Genomic DNA, 21293 nt, shown 5'->3' with positions numbered 1-21293 from the left:
TATATGTTAATTTGTCCAATTTTAGTAGTCATTAAAGCTCAGTCAACAATGGAAAAATGTCTCAAACACAACATCGAATTCCACACCCTCTTCGTAGAGTTCAAACAAGCCGTTATTCTTTATCCAAGCTTCAGACTGTATTGGAAGAAATAAATTATTTATTGCTAAATCTCGAGCTAAAGTAACGACAGAAGAAGATAGCACAAAATCAATTGCAATAGAAACAGGAGTACGATAAGGTGATTCACTGTCAACCACACTAATCAACATAGCAATAGCAGTAGAAGGAGCAATTAAGACCAGCGGATTTAAAACTATAGCGAACTCCTCAACACAAATAGTTGCATATGTAGATGACATAGTTCTGATGGGAAGAGACAAGGAAAGATTAAAAGAAAAAAGAAACAGTAACAATCCTGGCATGAAGCACGGAAGGGGTGTCTAGAAATTAATAATGGAAAAACAAAATATCTGCTCTGTTCTGGAAGAGAAAATAACAGGAAGAGAGAAATCAATATACAAGGAGTTGTATAAAAAGAATAGAGAATAAATAGAGAAATGAATGTCGACTCGATTCAAGTTCTCTGTTTAACCCAGGTATGACAATATCAAAAGGCACCGTTAGGAAAATAATCCAATTTACGGTTCAGATTGGATTATTTTCCTAACGGTGCCTTTTGGTATTGTCATACCTGGGTTAAACAGAGAACTTGAATCGAGTCGATATTCATTTCACTTATTCCCCGTTAGAGGGCGTTCTAACCATACTGCGGTATAAATAGTTTATTTTATTCGCTCTGAGCGTTAACAAAGTGTCAAAGCAAAATCGACCGACCTGCTCATGGTGGCAGTTTTTTGAAATTTTATCAGGACGCTTTGTGTATGTTTAAATGAGACATTTAAAAAAAATTCCGTGTCCCGCTAGTGATATTATGTATTAATATAAACAGAAAATAAAAACGCACTTAATCTGATATAAATTCTTCTATTTCCAATATTGATTATCAGTTTGATTTTGTATACATAACCCCACTATCGCAGTTTATGTCAATAAATCTGTATTAACGAAAAAGAAAATATTTTTGTTGCACTATAAATTACAGTATAAATTAATAACTAATGAATTCTAACAATTGTATTCGGTTATTATCACTACAAAATAAAATATTCAAGTTTAACAAAATAATCCCATAAGACTCAATGTTAAAACGTCCTGACAAAATCTGACAGCGTGTCACGTGGCTGTAAGTAGAGGGGAGACGCACGGAGCCAATACCGAGAAACTACGGACGTGTTGGAGTGAATTTGTATTCTGCAGAGCCTCCTTGACAACGGGTAGACCTAGAAATAGTACTATCGGGGGATGGCGGGATACAGATTTAAATCAAAACGAAACCGTAGATTTGCTATTTTAATAAATAGAGAATTAGAGATAAAAATACTACTTTTGAAATAGTTCAACAATGTAAATATTTGGGGGTAATAATAATTGTGAATGGCAAAAATAAGATAAGTGAAGGAGTAACGGAGCGAATAATAGCAGGTAACAAAACATACTGGAAATATCTTAGGCTAATGAAGGATAAGAACTTATACAGAAATACAAAACTGAAAATATATAGAGTTGCAATCAGACCCAGGGCCTATTTTACCACTAGGCCCGTGAGGCACCTGCCTCGGGCCCGCATTTTAATGGGGTCCGGAAAGATTACCAAAAAATTTTTTTATTGCAATAACAAAATAAATTTTCAAAATTCTTTGAGTAGATATATATTAGAAAATAATAAATGATAACTCCACTGTTTTTCAAGCGACTTCTCTCTATAATATTCCTGGCGATAAAGGGGATTGGCCACATTAAATCTGGAATTTCAACAATATTTTATAAAAAATAATCGACCGAATCAATATGTTGATAAAAATAGTGAATGTGTTACACAACTCGATAATAATAAAACCAGGCATTTGCAAAGTACGATTTTTTATAAAATGAAAGCTAAGGAGGAAAAAATTATTCGGGAGTGGTTAGTGTACAGTCCTAAAAGTAGCCGTGTTTATTGTTACGTTTGTAAACTGACTCCCACGAAAATTATTGTTCTTTTAACTTTCGATGGGTGAAAAAATATCAATAGGATAGTGACTCAACATGAGCCATCTCCTGAACATATTTCATCAATTGGTACGTCAGTCAAGAGAAGTAGTACAGCAGTACGAATTATAACATTAATAGAAAAAAATTATTTAGAAGAAAAGGAATATTGGAGAAATGTTCTTCAACGAATACTAGCAACCATTAATTTTTGTCCAAGAATGGTCTATCCTTTTATGGTTCAACAACCAAATTATTTAGAAAAGGAAATGGCATAATATATACAGTGTGTCGCATTTAAGATGAAGACAGCCCTATATTTTGGCTATCAAAATAAATACAGAAGTTTTGCACAGTCATACAGGTTGAATGTTCACATTTTTTAAGATACATAGGTACTCAGCTGAAATTTAAATTTTAAACGCAGTCCACGCGACTTCACAAACAGGGTAAATTTTTGATATTTTTTTGAAAAATTTGTTCTAAATATTATTCTAACCCCACATACCAAATTTCATGACAAAATTCGCACTTTGTCTTCTATCTTTTCATTATTTTCAGTCAGAACCCTCAAACTTAAAGTTGGCTGGCCCGAGATGCTTCTCGGGATAGCTGAGGTGAATTTTAGGGTCCTGGTACAAATACTGAAAAAAACTAAAAGTGCGAATTTTTTCTGTGCTATGAAATAGCTTTTTTCGATATCTCTAACGCGAAGCAAAATATAGAAATTTACCCTGTTTGTGGATTCGCAGTAGGCCGCGATTAAAACTTAAATTTCAGTTGAGTTGATATCTTAAAAAATGTGATCCCTCAACCTGTATGACTATGCAAAACTTCAAATTTGTATTTATTTTGATAGCCGAAATATAAGAGCTCTATGACTGATTTTAATCCTCTCGTATTTTGTATCCTCTACGTTGACGAAGTAATATTCAGAACATCACACCTATTAAATAAAAGCTAAAGCCAATAAAATAATTTCGTTATCATATTCGTTTTTCTCGAATTTCGAAAAGACCATTACAGAGAAGTAATAAACTCTCGAAATAACCCAGCGAGTCAATTGTATACACTTTGTATACGCCATTCGTCTGAAAGAACTGGTGGCCACAATGGAATGAACCGGTGTTTACATAGAGTGAAATTAAAGCCCAAATTATATAGTGATGTCTGTTTTCTTTGAAACTGCTCGCTCACATTAACTCTTCTAATATACTCTCGCTTTTAATGTTACTTCTGGTAAATATATAAACAATGTTTAGTGATCTGTTCCTACACCAATAAAATTTTAAATATCTCTCTCGACGATTGTGCGTAGGACTGGCTGTTTCACAGAACTCAGAACAATCGTTTAAATTAAGTGAAAACTATTTTTCTGAAAAAATTAGACAATTACTTTTGTTGTATATTTTCTACGATTAATAGACCGATAACAAAAAGTCCCCGTTAAATGAACTGTCACCAAAAGTCCCAAGATCATGATCGTCATCATGATCTTCTGCTTCCTTAGGTCCGGTTGTTCGAACGCTAATCAACAATGATCATTATCAAATAATTAATTACTGTCAATGTCAACTTTGTTTGGGTTGTCAAAACATGATTAATTACAATTCTGAGAATATAATCAATTAATATAACAATAATTATTGACATAATTAATAATAAATCTCATAATTGTAATTAATTATGTTTTCAGCAACCCAAACAAAGGTGACATTGACAGTTTTGGTGACAGTAATTAAATATTTAATAATGATCATTGTTGATTAGCGTTCGAACAACCGGCCCTTAGTATATCCCTCCTCCTTGTCTCTTTTGTGATCTTTGGAAGCATCCCTTCCACGTGTTCAAGTCACACCAGTGTTCTTGGCTTCCCCATAGTTATACGAAAAGCAGAAGTAATTTTTGATGGTAGTTTTTCGTAGTAATTGAAACAGTGGCGTGCGGTGACTTTTTTGAAAGGGGAAGCGATTCAATAAGGATATAAAAATATTTTCTTAACGACGTTCTACACCTTCGGCTTCGGCAAAGAATTAAGGATTTGCATGAAATTTTAGTATGTTATAGTTTACTTAAAAAAACTAAGACTTGATGTTTTAAAAATTGTTTTACCGTGCCGTTTAAGTACTATTAAGGGTCAAAGTTTAGTTTTAACATGGGCTCTTATGGGAATTCTTAAAAAGTTAATAACTTTTGACCCAAATTTACGATTTTTAATTATTTGTGCTTAAATGAAAGGTTTTTTGTAAGGAATAACATATTAAAAAATGAAGATTATTTACCGTACCATTTATTTTTAATTTATTTATTATAATTAATTCCGTAATTTAATTTCGTTTAATTAATTCTGCTATAAATGCATTGTTACCAACTTTCGCATGCATATAAGTTTCCCCCCCTTTCCTCTGAGAGGCATACCCCGGAACGAAGGTGTAGAACGTCGTTAAGGGTCGAGGGTCGAGCCACTTCCCACCTGATAACACTCTGATGCGCAGGGGCTCTCTATCAGCAAAGTACTTAATTATGTGAGACGTCCTGCGTACAAGGACTCACACACTAAATCCGTGACGCGTGAATGCGTGAGGCACTCTATTCCCGCTATTTCTAGTGACTAGTGACCTATCATTGATCTGTATTGCTAGCTCGGGCCTTGAGTCCTCGCGCCGGGCTTGGTTTTCTAAAGAAGAATCCTATTTAAAAAAAATATACTCCGATTTTCCACAACACACAACTTTCACTAAAATGACACTTATTTATACTCGAGGTCTATTCTCCTATCAACTTCTGATAATTGTTGAATGCAATTGTCTTATGTCAATAATTGTCAATAATTGTCTTTTTCAATGGATAATAGGGCTAACTTTCAATGTCTGTCTTCGCTTGTTGAATTTCTTTTAAACTCTTAATTTGAAACTCTTAATGCATCTTAATACTGCAAAACTTCGTTCAACTGATACACTTGTGGCTGGGATAGTTGGTAGTACTAATTCACACAACCTGACCACTTCACACAGTGACTTGTTTAAACCAGTAGTTATAAAGAAATCCAAGATTTCTGGGTATTTCTTTATCATTAATGTCAGTTGTTTCATAAATGGCACTTAACTGAGAATGCAAAGCTGGGATATCAAAAAATTTTCATTATTTAATCGTAATGAAATAAATTCCTCTGTGGGAAATTTTGATGAATTATAATTAGAAATATTAAGATTATATATATAATTCTACAAATTTTAATCGTTAAAATTTTGAAAGCTAGATTTCATTTGTTGTAGAATATTATCAAAAGGTCTCTTTGTTTCCTATGTTGTCTCTCTCTCTCTGTCTCCGAAATTATCAATCTTCATTATTTTTCTTTCATGTTCAAACCCCATGTTCAGTTTTATCCCAAATATTTTTAAACTGCTCTCGTTTTTTTAATTATCGTATTAATAAAGTCATCAATTTGTCTTATACAAAATGCAATACCATTTGATTTCTGTAAAATGTCAAATAAAAGATCAGTAAAAGTAAAAATCTCTGCAAAAAATTTAAATCGAAATATTCTTTAAGCGAATGTATGTAATACCTAAGCACCCCTTAGTAGCAGTAACAGTCGGGGCATCTCACTTTCGCGAAGGCGATAGGATAAGCGCTTCCATGGTACCAAAATTCGCGCGACTAGTGGGTGCGGTCATTGAACCCTGACCACTTTTTAAACGGGACAACTGTACGACAAGCGGCGATTTTGAGATGCGCTTCTGTCAGGAGTGCACCAAATAGTTGAATTGTGTGCATATTGAGTTCGTTCGTACGCGATTAATTTTTAATATTTTTCAATGCCTATTGCCTAGGTAATATGTAGAATACTTGGATTAGGGAAAATTGTTTATTATTAAATATTAATTAATAATATATTTTCTTATATCGGCGTATAAATAGGGAAGCGGCGCTTCCCCCGCTTCCATGGACCGCACGCCTCTGAATTGAAATAAATTTTAATAAAAAGAAAAACAAACCTAGATGACGAACATACTTTCCACTGCTAAGGAACAAAGAAAGAAAGAGAGAAAAAAGAATTAGATAATTAGAATAGTTTTTTAATGACATAAACATTACCAATCAGCCAGTTGCAATAGATTCTCCAGTCAGATAAACAGACAATCCTATCCTAGCATTCTTTTGCAGTTTTCACAAAGATAAAATCTACCGCTTGTATCATGGCTGTTTGTATTAGTTCCCATTCCTCCTCTAGGTTCACCGTCGCAATTCTTCTCAATCTCTTTATTTCTTCCTCTATTTTTTTAGTTCCTCTTTATCTTGAAGCTGTTCAACTGGGTATTGTTTGCCTTGTTTTTTTTCTTGGTTGTTTGGGAATTTCTGGCTTCAATGTGACTATATTTATGTAATATATGGTCACTATCGGCATCGGCTATTCTGAAGTTTATTTAATCACTCACGGATTTATTGTGTTTTCTTTACCAACTATTATATTGATATAAGTATAAGTACCTTCCCTTCCTACTTTCACATTCATATTAATATCTCACGATTATTTTTATGTCATATGTTGGCACTTTTTTAATTTGTTTACCAACTTATCCATAGAACTCACTTTCAATCGCGCAATCTTAAATGGCACAGATATTAAAGTAGTGATGAAGGAAAATTTGGAAGAGCACTTGTTGGGAAAGCCAAAAAACAAACCAAAAGCTAGAGAATGAACATCATTTTGAACTGAATAAATATGATTTTACAAGATCTAAGATCATTAGAGGAGCTGTCTCTGGCAGTGGTCATCATTTATTAGAAGCCAAGATCACATTTGGAGTAGAAAAATCAAGAGGATACAAAGAAGAAGTTGAAAGAGAGAAAGTGATAGCTAATCAGATGGCGAATAAACAATTTAATAACACAATTTAATGACACTCATATGAACTACAAGGAAAACTCAAGCTATGTCTATCACATTAAAGAACAGTGTCCCACAAAATCATATCATCGCAGGTCAGAGGATAGCCTAATGGCGACTCCAGACTAGACTATACAGGGTGTAACAAAAATACAGGTCATAAATTTAATCACATATTCTGGGACCAAAAATAGTTTGATTGAACCTAACTTACCTTAGTACAAATGTGCATATAAAAAAGTTACAATCCTTTGAAGTTACAAAATGAAAATCGATTTTTTCCAATATATCGAAAACTATTAGAGGTTTTTTTATTGAAAATGGACTTTCCTATGGCGGTAGCATTCCTATGGCGGTAGCATCTTAAGAAAAAATTATAGTGAAATTTGGACACCCCATAAAAGTTTTATGGGGGTTTTGTTCCCTTAAACCCCCCCAAACTTTTGTGTACGTTCCAATTAAATTATTATTGTAGTACCATTAGTTAAACATATTGTTTTAAAACTTTTTTGGCTCTTAGTACCTTTTCGCAAAGTCAGTTTTTATCGAAATATTTTGAATATTTGTCAAATCCACAACATATTTGTACATATATTATTATTATATGGTTAAGTACGATTATGGAGACTTGGTAATAATATAATTTATGTATGATTTACATTTTTAGGTATACCAAATTACAAAAAACTCGAAGATGTACCACAAGGTTATTTATTATTGTTAAAAAACATATAAAAGGACGCGTTTCGGCTTAACACAAGCCATCATCAGCTTAAATACAGGACAAAAAACAACTGACTGACCTACAATGTAAAAATATTCAACGTTATATATGAGAATAAAGTAGATGGTGACAACGCCCACCTCAGTTTAGGAACTTACCAGAAAAAACAGGAAGGAGGAGGAATCAGCTAGTTTACATTATGAAATATATAGATGTACACATTTCTTCATTAATAATTAGCTATTAATAGCATTTTGTAATTATTGTATTGTAAAAACCTCAAGAACTTTCACTTGTAGAGGAACCATCATGTGAGCCGGTCAGGTGTAAAGACCTTCCGGTGGAAAGTCAAATTGCTGTCAATGATGACATAGAGTACTCAACAAAGAAGTGTCATTAATGGTGGTAAACTTGTAACTAGGAGACTGTTCGAACTAAGGAAAGAAAAGAAGAAGATAAACGTCAGAATTAATTTAAGTGGATTGAGCAGAGTGGAAAGGAAACTGAGACTGTATTAAAGTGTGGCAAAGATGGAAACGACCAGAGAATGTCTGTAATAATGTTGAATAGCAATAACTTTTATGTAAGTAACCACTGAGGCAAACGAGACCAAGTAAGCTTGGATAGAAGTAGGCCAGTCATTAAAAAGATTCAATCAGGGCAAAAAACATATTATGGTAGCACCAAATAAATTACAATAAGATAATACTCCAAATTAGGTATCACAGTCAGGAAGAAAAATAAATAAATAATATATATTACAATATCTGTTTAGGTAAAATGGTTTAAAAAACCGAAATATCACCCTGTACACTCAAAAGTGTTAAACTAAAAGAGTACATAGATTAAATTTATAAGGTTATTTGGTAAGAGTATGGGTGTTAAAACAGTTCTATCACAAGAAGATGCATAAGTGATGGACTACAATAATTAGGTGAAAAAATGTAATATTGTACAAAAAGGCCATGAGTGTCTTTGAACATGTTACTTGGGAGTGACACCATGAGAAAAATATGTGAATAAAATTTTTATATTGAAACTGATTGATTATTTAACAAAATTGATATGGAAAAAAGGTAAGTTAAAAAGGTGGGATTCAAATAGCAAAAGAATTTTTAAGCCACTAAATCAGGTCGCAACAAAAACAAAACCCCAACTATCAGACAACTATACAAACAATCTTTAGAGTATATTGAAATAAAAGGAAGGGTTTAACTGGCTGGAAGGAAGAGGTGAATATTGGGATAAATGATAGGATATATCTAGATGTGTGTATTATGAAAAGGTATAGTGTAAGAGGTTTTTATGAAAAAAGTTCTATAGGAGGAAGCATCCTGCAAGTCCGTTTATTGAAAAGAGAAAAGAGACAGATTATGTTAAAAACTAGAATGAGATAATATTAACTGAGAATGTGGGTAAGTCCAATATCTTGGTGACTGAAAAAAACTTAATTAGAACGCTAAATTAAGACACATATAAGGTTCAGTATGTAGGAGTTGTTCATTGAGAACATTTAAAGATGAGTTATTGGTAGCTATATGTATTTCGAAGGCTTCTAGTATGTTTAATCTATTGCCTTTATTACAAGAATGAACTATTTGAAAATCAGAGGTAGAAGAATGATGATTAGTAGTTAGAATGTGATTAGCAAAGGCAGAATTAGTGTTAGAGATATCCGTGTCTTTATATTTTTCAATAAATTTCAAATGTTCTGCAAAACGGGTGTCTAGACGTCTCCCACTCTGTCCAATATAAACGGAATTGCAAGAAGAACAGCAAAGCTTGTATACTCCTGATTTGTGGAAAAGTGGAACTGAATCTTTAGAGTTTACTATGGAACTAAGGTTATGATTAGTTTTGAAAGCAATAGGGATGTCATATTTTTTGAAAATTTTTTGAACTTGATAGGAGTGAGGACCTAGAAAATGTAATGAACCATAAAATGAGGAAGTGGTATTAGTCGTTATAGTAGGGTATGTTAAATTCAGCTTATTATGAAGTCTGTGCAAGAGCTTATCAATTAACTGTAGTGGAAAATTTTTTTACATTTTTACATTGTAGGTCAGTCAGTTGTTTTTTGTCCTGTATTTAAGCTGATGATGGCTTGTGTTAAGCCGAAACGTCCTTTTATATGTTTTTTAACAATAATAAATAACCTTGTGGTACATCTTCGAGTTTTTTGTAATTTGGTTTACCTCGAGACCACATTTGAGTAAGTATGGATACTTCTCTTCATGTTTAAGATTTTTAGGTATATTTTGAACCATATTAAAAGCCACATCTCGATAAAAGGTGCCTTCTCGAAAAAATAGAAAGAGGCAAAAAAGTTTTAAAAACACTGTGTTTAACTAATTGTAATGCAGTAATATTTTAATTGGAACGTACACAAACATTTGGGGGGTTTAAAGGAACAAAACCCTCATAAAAATTTTATGTAAACATATTAAAAAATAAGCCTCAACCCGATAAAAACTGCCTCATCAAAAAAATACTAAGAGGCAAAAAAGTTTTAAGAATATTGAATTTAACTAATGGTACCACAATAATAATTTAATTGAGAAGTACACAAAAGTTGGGGGGGGGGGGGTATGTGGTGCACAAATTTCACTATAATTTTTCTTTAAGATGTTCCTGCCATAAGAATGCCACATGTCTATTTTCAATAAAAAAAAATCTAATAGTTTTCGATATATATTCGAAAAAATCGATTTTCATTTTGTAGTTTCAAAGGGCTGTAACTTTTTTATGTGCATATTTGTACTAAGGTAAGTTAGGTTCATTCGAACTATTTTTGGTCCCAGAATATGTGATTTAATTTATGACCTGTATTTTTGTTACACCCTGTATAAATAAGCTAGATGTGTCAAGTGACATATGATAAAAAAATATAAAATAAATAAACGTTTTTAATAAACACTTTTGATATCAGGATATTATTCCATCCCCCATTTCTATGTTTTTTGAGTTTTACAGCTTTCTAAACAGTTAAATTTTTAAGTGAGCTCACGTCTTATTAAAAGAATTTTCAGCGAAACTTGCACAGCACTTACAAAAGTCAAAATTCCACCAGGAAGTAAACTTATCAAACTTCAGCCAATTTTCCTTGGAAAACTTTAGAATTTCTTTACGAGTATTTACATATGAAAAGATATTTAATATTCGCGAACTTTTGCAAAGATTCTACAGCGGATGCAGCGTTTTGTTGCGTTGTTAACGTAATAATACGCTCTTCTGTTCAACTAAGATGAACTTTATGAGGAAAAATATGCCCATATTCGCTTACTAGACAGGTAAAACTAGAATAATGACTAATATGCCTGGATTCCGCGTATCAAAAAAAAGTTGATTACCTAATAGTAAGCTGAAAATTTGTTAATAGCTTAACGGTGTCTAGTCGGACAAAATTTGATATATGGGAATACTGAAACAGGGGAAGTTTTAATTGTGGAACGTGATTTTAATTGTGAAACATGTCATCCTGACAAGTTTATGGTTGTGAAAAGTAGCAGGTTGTTTTTAAGTTTATTTAATAGGAAACCTTACATAATATATGAAAAGATGTTTGTCCGACAAATATGATGGCCATTTTAATAAGTCCGACACGTAGAACATATCAAATGGCAGGAATTATGTTGGTGATAAATAGCAATCTGATTTTTGCATGAGATTTTAATGAAAGGGTAACAAATCAGTTGAAAGTTCTGTCCGACAAAATACATGAGACGTTTTCGTAGTCTTACGTTCGAAACTTATAACGAGTTCCACAATTAAAACTTCCCCTGTGTCAGTGTTGCCATATATCAAAGTTTATCCAACTATAGGCCGTTAAACTATTAACAAATTTTCAGCTTGCTATTAATCAACTTTTTTTTCGTACCCGCGATACAGGCCTATAAATTTTAGAATATTTTATGTAGAAATAATATTTAAAAATCATGAAAAGTTTTATCCCATCTTGATATAATAATACTTATTTATGAAACAATTCGTGAAGTATGCTTTTTGCGAACGCACGCGATGTTTAGAGCACGAGCGACAATGGAGCGAGTACTATACATCGGTGCTATACATCGCGTAAGTTCGCAAAAGTACTTCACGCACAGTTTCATACAATATTTTATCTACGATAAACAAATAAAAAAACTGTAACTCTTCGTCACTGGAATTCATTTCTATTCTACAATTTTTAGAACTTTGTCATTTAAAAATTCTAATTTTTTTCAAACCACAAAACTGTCAAAATTTTTGTTGTATTTATTGCTCATTATGTCATCACCATGACAACGTGAAAGTTAAGGATATTTGATTATATGAAAGTGTGTCAAAACAGTGCGAAAAAGTAAATCCCATTTAAGATACATTGTTATTTCACGCACACTTTAAACCCTTCACGCACTGCTATCTATAATGATAGTTTTCACAAACTAAAAACTTATACATAATATGACATAGAGTAGATAAAATATTGTTTACATGAATTTTTTTGTGATAATCCTCGTAATCGATCTTGCATATTCTTTGATTTTCTAAAGATATCTTTATTTTGCTGTTTACTTCAGTCACGAGGGACGAAAATGCCACTGGATCTCTAAAAATCATACAAACAAGCTGAATTTAGGGGGGCTTCCCCCTAAAAGCCCCCTCCTAGGGAGAGGAAAAATCAAAATCAATTCCTTGCAGGCCAGTTATCGCCGGCCCTGTATACATACAATGTAATCTGACGCTAAAGGAGATATAAATATAATACAAAGAAAATTTTACGAAATTGCAAACGAAAGGGTAACAAACAAAAATCGGATATAGTTTCATAAATTATAGAACACACAAAATGGAAATGGAACCAAAAAACAAACATGATAGAAAAAGCTACTAACAATACAGTGCCAGCTAGTTAAAAAACGAATGAAAGAAAATACGTGGACGGAACACAAAATGGAAGAAGCACAGAATGAGGCACATGACTGAATACAAAGACGATAACACAGACCGAAAGAAATTAATCTTAATGGCAACATAAAGACAAACAAGCAGAAGGTCATCTTAAAAATGGCAACATGGAAGATAAGAGGATAGATAAGAGGATAACAGAAAAGAAATGGAAGATAAGAAGATTGGAGTAGTTGCTATAACAGAAGACAAAAAGAAGTAGAAAAATAGAACGATGTTATAGGATCATATGGAGAGGACCAAACTGTTATTAAAATTAAAAAATCCACTAGGAAAACAAAAATTTTTTTGTAGCTGGCTGTATACCGTCAATCACAAAAATTAACATTCAATCACCTTAGAAACAAGCATGCCCGAAGGCCGCTGGAGGTGGAATGGCGTGGTCAGATGCTGGAACACAACAAGACGCCAAATACCTCGGCGTACGTCTGGATAGAACTCTGTCTTACCGATACCACTATCAAGATGTCAAGAAGAAAGTAAGTACCAAAAATAATATCATCCGCAAGCTAACTAATACAAAATGGAGAGCACAACCACACACTCTCCGCACTTCTGCCTTAGCATTATGTTTTTCGGCCGCGGAGTTTGGAGCACCAGTATGGGCAAACTCTGCTCACGCAAAGAACGTTGAAGTGGCTCTAAATAAAGCGGTTCGTATAATATCGGGTTGCCTGAAACCGACACATATCAGGAGAAAGTCACGTCAGAGGTAGAACGAAAAAAGCAGGAGACGGACCGAAGACACCCCTTATATGACCACCAAACTCAGCCAAGTAGACTAAGATCTCGGAAAAGCTTTCTGAAAACATCAAGATCCATTCCCAAAGCGCCAGAGACGCACCGAATACACCTATGGCAAGCGTCAGCTACCGCAACACATTTTCCTCTCTTAGAGGAAAGGGCTGCTGGACACAATCTACCGTATCCGACTTGGAAAGCGCTAAACAGACTAAGCACCGGCGTTTCACGTTGTGCTAGTAACTTGAAAAAATGGGGATACCAGGAGGGCGATACCTGCGACTGTGGTGTGGTTCAGACCAGCCGGCATCTACTATCATGCACAGAGATAAGAGAGACCTGCACAGAAGAATACTTAATTTTAGCGAATGACAGGGCCATTTATGTGGCCAACCATTGGAAATACAGTATTTAAAGTTGCTGGTGTTCCGGACACGGAAAGTAAGTAAGTATCACAACAATTTAATCAAAAATCATTTGTAAAAGGTATAAAAATTATTAAGTTGACAATTATTGTTAAGTTGACAAGACTGTAAGTTGCCTGTAAGTAAGACTGAAAGTTGCCATCTAATAGTCTTCATGTAGAGACATACCTACATATCGTTTAGCAACCCACATGATGGAGGAGTCATGTTGTGCCCAAGGGCTTAATTCTTTATAAATACTATCCATCCTATGGAATTTTAAGCAAATATGCTGTTATAACAAATTTTTATACCTGCCATTTAAAGGTATCCCTGGTATTTCTTTGGTAGCTCAGCTTATGATCAACCAGTTCTAAACACTGATAATAATTTTGTTAAAAATTAAAAACGTTCTGTGAGGTAGCCCTTAAGGCTATGGGTACATAATTCGCAAATATTTTACGTGTATCCCTACTTTTTCTGTCTTTACACGGCAAATTACGTGTAGTAAAATTCACACTGGTGTGGATATGTAAACATTACTAGAATGTCATTCTACTTGAAAATGTCATAATTAATTTAAAGAGATGGCTTTTGAATGTTCTTGGATAACTGTTATTTTTATAATTGCAAATTATTAATTCAGTTAATAAATGTGATAATTTTTTCACTAACTATGTTTTCAGTGATTGTAATAATTTATTTGTACAACAAAAACTAATAATCAATCGAGAAAAGAGGAAAAGTTTTAAAGTGATTTTTTAATAATATGTTCTTATTTTAGAACTCTTACAATTTTGAACATCTCTAACAACAAAATACTTGGATCACAGGATATATCTGATGTATTCTCTGCTTGGATCTTTCACAAATAATACACAATAAATAACTTTTTATTAAGTTCACGTCTTAAATCAATTATTTATCAAATACACTATATATCAATAATATTTAATCAATTTCTCAAAATATTCCCGATGCAATGTCAAATATTTAAAATTGTCACTGATTGTCAGTGCCTGACTGACAAAATATGCTGACAATATATGCTGACAATATTATATTCGGTTGAGTGCGTTGTAAGACAAAGACAGATTTGGAAAATATTACCACGGCATTATGTTCATTTTTTTCAAATCCTGAAAAAACCAATAAATATTTTTGAAAAATTTAAACGCAGAATGAAAGGCTAAATTATTACCGAGGGCCGAAAGTCCCTTAGAATAAATAAAAAGTTTATTTTGAATGAGATATTTGAATTTAAAAATCACACTAAATTTTCTCTTAGTTTTTTCACCCCTGTAACTTATTAAAATAAACATTGTAGAAGTTCTCAGGGACTTTCGGCCCTCGCTAATAACGTAATCTTTCATTCTGTGTTTAAATTTTTCCAAAATACTTATTAGTTTTCTCAGGATTTGAAAAAAATGAATCCCCATTTGAATAGCATTGCAGCCGAAAATACGTTCCGATCCTCTTAAAGGGATTTTAATAAAAAAATTGTATACCTTTTACACAGGATTTTTCATTAAATTATTGTTATTATTAAGTAAATTCTGTTTATGCAATAACATTATGATGATGAATACACATTTCCAACATAAAAGGTAAATTTGTTATTTTTCATCCTTTTTAGCGCATTTCTCATTTCGTTGTCAAATATATCTGATGTCTTTGTCTGTCTCTTTTCTCGTAAATTGGGGTAGTATATATAAATATATTTTTTCTGGAAATAAACTTGAGAATATTTTACCCAATTCAGTTTCATTCCTTTAAAATAATTCCAAAAAAAAATTGATATATGTTAAGTTAAGTACCCTAATTGAGATCTTGTCATGCAAATTCCAAGCACTCACTTCATTCCCTAACCTCAACTTCTCAACCACTTTGAGTCTAAATAACCCCGTTTTAAGCGAACAAGGACACTGTTGCATTCTGGTAAATGTTGATTGTTCTGGCAAGTAAGCCACACTTCTGAATATTTCATCCGACTGGTAGCATATTCAGAGTCAGTCATTCTTTGAGGGATGCACGCGTGCCCTGAAAGGCCCTAAAGAAGGGTATTGTTGTTGTAATCTATGATTGCACGAAGGTGATCGGTGGAGCGAGAGAATTGATGATTTGGCGCTTGTTCAGCTTTTGTTTTAGGTCGAATGGTATCACTTTTTACGGAATCCGGTCACATTATCACTCTGGGTATAAAAGAAAAATTTTATAGGTATGTGAGTTATTTATTTTATATTTTTGTTCTAACGAAAATTCATTTTTAGAAGAAAAACAATTGTTAACTTCTGTTTTATTAAAAAATGATTATCCTTTATCGTTTATAAATAAGGAATTGTCAAGATTGGATCTAAGGGAACAGAGCAACTTAGAACGGGATCCTACAACATTCACAAGAAATAATACGAGGAAAATATCAATACCACCAATACCATAATATATAAAAGGACTATCCGAGAAACTGAAAACAATAGGAAATAAATTCAACATTTCAACAACATTCAAAACAACAAACACATTGAGATATATTCTATCTAAAACTAAACATAACAATAAACAAGAAATAACAAAGAATTGTATTTATAAAATACCTTGTGAATGCGAACAATTTTATTTAGGTGAAACATCAAGACCATCAAACGTTAGAATAAGTGAACATCAGTCTTATATTAAAAATAGAGAATTTGGTAGATCTCAAATATGTCAACACGCATGGGATAATGAACATAGAGTTCAGTGGAGAGATTCAAGTATCGTCCTGAAAGAAACAGATAGTAAAAAGAGAAAAATCAAAGAAGCGGCTCTAATTATGCTAAATGAAACCAATTGTGTCGCAAATTCCTCGGTAGAATGCAGAAGGATGTGGTTACCCATACTGAAAGTTAGTAACCTATCGAGTTAGTACATATTTTATATTTTAGTATTCAGGACTCTCTATGTTCTGTCTAAATGTTATTGACGAAACTTTGGGCGAAATATTTAATTATACCGATTTATACCGGCGAAATAATAACGATTTTGCCTTATTTTTCAGTTTGCGAAGCAACAAACGCTTTCGAAAATCACCATTTTGAAGCTTTTTCACTGGTCTAAAAAAAAGAATGTGTGTGCACTTTGTACGCACGTAAGAAGTTATACTTCTATTATATGATTCCAATGAAATTAATATACTTTAAACAGTTTATTTATATTTTATTTAAATATTAAACTAATTTTTATACTTACTACTTTCCAAAAAATTTTATTAAAACAGTACCAAAAATTAAAAAAATAAAAGAATAAAACACACACAAACACATTGAAAAATGCCACAAATAATTTCTGAACAATAATTGTCGGAAAATTTTTTAACTAAATACGTATATTCCGGTGGTAATGTTGACGGAATTAATAAAAAAATAAGTTAAACAACGAACAGTAATATATTTATAGCATTACGCTGTAATTACTATTTTCTGCTAATTTTAATTTTTATTTTTAATAACTTTTCGCAAAACGAAATACCTAATATGTGTCATATAAATTCACATGTAAATACAGAGCAGATGTTAAACGAAACGTTAAACAGATTGTATAAGATTAATGTTTCTTTCAAAGAAACACTTCTTAATTGATTACGATGTCCCCAGCCTCGTTATGTCAAAATTCTTGAAATCCATAAAGTTTCTCAATGTATGGCTTTCTCTGGTTTATCTAAGAAACCGCAAATCAGTTGACATAACAGTGGGGTTTCATTCGACCCAGTCAGTCTACTACCAGCGCCTGCACAACACACACCCTTCGATTGTCGATATAGGTCAACAACACACCGCTTGTTCACAAAAAATAAATAAACAGATTACCGTTCGTTGTACACATTATTTCTTTGTCGTTTTAATTAAATTCCGCCATACACCAACCGGAATATATTTATTAATTTGGGTAGCAAACAGTGTTTTGCTTATATATCACGTAAGAGGGTTTGTTATTGTTTTCGGTCCAGCGAGCGGCCGATGTCTCTCGGGTGTGGTGACCGACTGACTGACTGAGACTGAGTGGCTGAAAAGAAACCACAGACGCTAATCTGTTTGTGTTTCTTTCCTCTGACCAGATGAGCAATAAATCATTTAGGTCTGGCGTATACTTTTGCAGTTTTAAGAAAACAATTTCGAATGCATTAAGTAAGTTGTTGACATAATTGTCTGATATGGTAATTAATTTATGGGGGTGCAGTTTGTTAAACCGCACAAACGAAAAACAGATGGTGAAGGATACATTCAGTTTCGTAAAACCATGTCTCTCTTAACATCTGGTTTGTATTTACATGTGAATTTTGAATGACTAACAGTGTTTCGTTTTTGAGAAAAAATAATTAGAAATTAAGAAAATAAAATTAGCAAAAATAGTAATTAAAGCGTACCGCTATACGTATTTTCTGTAAAAAAAATATAATAAATATACTTACAATCATAAAATGTATAAAAAAAACTAAAAGTTTCTATCGGGGTTCGAACCCGCTTATGTTTGCGCAGTTAGTAATGGAATTCATTCATCTTACACTTCTACCCACGGAGACACCTGCATCATGTGGGAAAATCGACGAACTAAACGGCTTAAACTTTTAACAGTTCTGAATTCAACTAAATTATTTTGATTTTTGTAGAATATTGAAATATTGAAATATTAAAATACAACAAAACATAGAGTATGAAAACAATAGATTAGGTGAATATTGACAGAAATTTTGATGGTAATCAAATTATGTAAATCAAAGCATTACATGCTATTTTGATAGGTTCATTTTAAATTTTTCAAATAGGTAGGTACCTATGTAATTTTATTAGGATACTGAAACATTTACAATTATTACGTACCTGTCGCTTTTAAAAACTATTTAAAAAGTCACTACAATTATAAACTTACTTTTTCTCTGCCATCACAACAATAAAAACTAATACATATACAAAACATTTGTTGATCCATAATCTCCAACAATTATTGACAGATGATTTTAACACCCAATACGATCCCGTATAACGTTTGAGCGACTAAATATACTGTCATATATAACGATAATTGACTAATATACTGTCGGTGTGCGCATGCGCCAGAAATGTAAAAATTCACCCTCGTGCCTAAACAAGTATAACTTCAAAAATACAATTTTGTAATTTTATATCAACTGTTTTATTTAGTTCAAAAATGATTAACCATTTTCAATTTCGTTGCAACACGAAACTACAGCCGAATTCTATTCCAGTCCAATCAGAGGGTTCAACAAGCACCTCTACCGGTTTCGAAACTTATTAGTCTCTCATCAGGAGGCACATATTGGGTCTCTCCGACCCAACCAAAACAAAACCCCAGCGTGCAGTCCCGGATTGCAACGAACGAAATGGCAGGGATGCCCTGGAGGCAACTGCTATCAAAAGACTAAGTTTTCAATCTAATACTGCAAAAAATAACATCAAAAATATTACTCTACATCGCACCAGATTGAAAACAATGGGAACCTTCACTGGTTACACCTCCAAGGCTTCTAAAATTTGCAAGCCATAACGGATGCTAAGGCTAAAGAAGATGAGGGAATTTTACAATTTAAAATTCACGTCCCATGTACTCAGCGCGGTAAAGTTCCAACAAGAATGGTTCCCTTCGTAATCCAATTAGACTAAACGAGAAGGCAGAGAAATCAACTCAACCACCCACATACACGTGGTGTAGTCATATGATGCTTTGAGGTATATCTTGTTTAAATTTCACCCATGCATCGCCAGGGTTTGATATATAATATGCCAATGTAAGACTTTTGGTCGGCATTTTAAGGGTTTTAACCCATGTATTTTTGGTGGCTTAGTATGTAGAATGTAGAGCTTGCTTAGAACACTGATGATGCTCTCTTTAGAGCGAAAACGTTCTGTCTTTTAATGTAGCCCTTTATTGGGGTTTTAAATAAATATACCTTTTACACAGAAGATTTTTTTCTTCAATTTTTGTAATTAATGGTATACAGCCAGCTACAGGAAAATTTTTCCTTATGGAATTTAACTAAATGTTCCAGAAAAACGAACATTTTAGATACTCATGCATACCTACTCATAGATACATTATATTTTAAAAACACTTAAAAAGTTATGGAATATCTTCCAACCCACGTAGAAAAACGTTGTGCAACCGATGTTATAATTAATAATCTATATAGAAGAATTATTTGTTTATATCATCTGAACCATAAAACACGCTACTTAACGATGCTGTGTATGTTGCGAATTAATTTGGGAAATAAAATATGAATCTACGGTGGAATTGGTGCTTGAGTTAAATCTGCGTCAAAATGATCGTCCCGAGAAAAATTTATGGGAGCTATAGAGGAGACCAGTGGCGGTTCGTCGAGAGAATTAATACGTTTATTTCTCTTATTTTTAATGTTTCTTGGTAAAAAAAAGAATGTGTATGTACTTTGTACTTACGTAAGAAGTTATACTTCTATTATATGACTTCAACAAAATAAATATACTTTAAACAGTTTATTTGTATTTTATTTAAATATTAAACTGATTTTAATACTTACACTTTCAAACAATTTTTATGAAAACAATACCAAAAATTAAAAAAAAGGAAAATAAATTGTCCGGATTTGAACGCGGGACCTTTCGATCTTTAGTCGAATGCTCTACCAATAATCTACTACGGCTTTGTTTACATCGCTTCTCTGACATAATTACAATCACAGTGACAAATAGATCAAGTGAAGTATAAAATAAAAATGTTTTAATAATACTTATTATCTTACTCCCGAGGAAGACAAATCCAAAGACATAAAAATTATAATAAATATACTTACTAAAATTACTAATATATTCATTTTGCACCTTATTTGCTCCGATACATATCTACATAAATTGAAAGATTTCGTTCTCAATGGCGCCTAAAGAAGTATAACTTCAAAAACATTAATAAAAATAAATCCTAAGGCAAAGAACTCCATCGTCTTGTACAGAAGTGATCAAAGAAGCAAGGGTTGAAGAGTTTCTTTATAGCTGCTGAATGTGATGACAGAATTATGATTCTGCCAGTTGTCTCTGCTCAAAATGGACAGTTTTTGAACCCTATTATAATCAAAAATTTTAATATGTTTTTTCCCAATGTGCTGTTCTAAATGTTTTTAACTTTTCTACAATAATTAATAGACCAACTCAATCTCCAATTACAATCTTCCAATCCAAACACATTCAGAAACATGAGCAGACTACTTCCGATTTCTATTTGCTAAAATTGACGATAATGAACCACCAACACCTGAAGTTACGACAAACGAAGAAATAAACATCGAGGAGGGAGTAAAGAAAGCATTAATAAAATTAAAAAATAGAAAATCTCCTGGAGAGGACAGAATATCGAACGAACTCCTAAAGTACGGAGGACAAGATCTAACTAAACAACTATTAAAACTAATACAAAAAATAATAGAACAAAACAGAATACCACAAGAAGGAGATCAAGCATCCTAATACC

The sequence above is a fragment of the Diabrotica virgifera genome, chromosome 4, assembly GCF_917563875.1.
Source record: "Diabrotica virgifera virgifera chromosome 4, PGI_DIABVI_V3a".
Taxonomy (NCBI): Eukaryota; Metazoa; Arthropoda; class Insecta; order Coleoptera; family Chrysomelidae; genus Diabrotica; species Diabrotica virgifera.
This window is presented reverse-complemented; position numbering follows the sequence as displayed.